Source organism: Lutra lutra, chromosome 5 (assembly GCF_902655055.1).
Source record: "Lutra lutra chromosome 5, mLutLut1.2, whole genome shotgun sequence".
In the NCBI taxonomy this organism is placed as follows: Eukaryota; Metazoa; Chordata; class Mammalia; order Carnivora; family Mustelidae; genus Lutra; species Lutra lutra.
The window spans coordinates 47,027,712-47,028,899 of record NC_062282.1 but is presented as its reverse complement, the minus strand read 5'-3'; positions in this window follow the sequence as shown (position 1 = coordinate 47,028,899).

Here is a 1,188-nt window from a genome sequence, read left to right as displayed (position 1 = left end):
AGCTGAGATTTTTACCTTTATTCTCTTCAGTGTGTCTTTTTTTATGAGTGTTTTCAAAATTTTGTTATTACTAGTTTTCAGCAGTTTGTATGTGGGTTTAGTTGTGTGTGTTTTTGTTGTTATTTTCAATTTTTTTAATCATTCTGGGAGTTTTCTGAGTTTCCTAGATATGTAGTTTTGTATTTTTACTCATTTTTTGAATATTCTCAAATATTTCTTCTGCCCCATTCGGTCTCCAAGATTTTCTTCCAAGTGTTCAACTACACAAATGCCAAACCATATGACATTGTACCACAACTCTTGGATATTCTGTTATTTTTGTCATTGTGTTGCAGTTTGGGTAATTCTTACTGACCTATCTTCAGTTCATTGATTCTCTCCTTCTCTGTGTCAAGTCTACTGATAAGGCAAAAAAAAAAAAAAAAAAAAGAATTCTTTATCTCTGATATGTGTGTGGATGTATGCTTGTGTGTGTGTGTGTTTCTGGCATTTCTATGTAACTGTTCCTTATAGTTTTTATCTCTGCACTAAAATTCCCCATCTGTTCTTATATGTTAGGTTGTCCACTTTTTTCACTAGATCATAAGTAATCATAACTACTTTAAAATCCCTGACTGATAATTCTAACATCTTGGTCATCTCTGAGTCTGGTTTTGTTGATTACCTTGTCTCTTGACAATGGATTGATTTGTTTTTTTAATTCCTATTTTGTATGTCTCATGATTTTTTATTAAAGGACAGATATTGTGTGTAGAGCAGTGAGATCAATAGTATTTATACCTGGAAATGGGCACACTTATACTTAGGTCAGCCCATCAGTGTCAGGGATTGAGTCATTCTAGCAAACATAATGCAACAGAGGCTAGAAATGTGCTCATGAAATTATACCTGATCTTTTGAGCCTCTGCTTTTTTCTCTAGCAATAATGGATCCTTAGGTATTTCAGAGGATTACAGCGTACTGCCCTTCCCCAACAGTTTAAGTCTTTTGCTCTGTCAGGAGATACGGTTCAGGGCAAGAATCCAATCCCCTCCTCCATACCCACATTAATGAGGATGACTCTCTCTGATCTCTTGCCTTGCCTCCAAACTCTCTTGTGAATACTTGGAAAGATATATAGAAAAGAGTCTGAGAGTAGTACAAACCCATCTTGTGTCAGAGGGTATGCTAGTCCATACTCACCCTAAA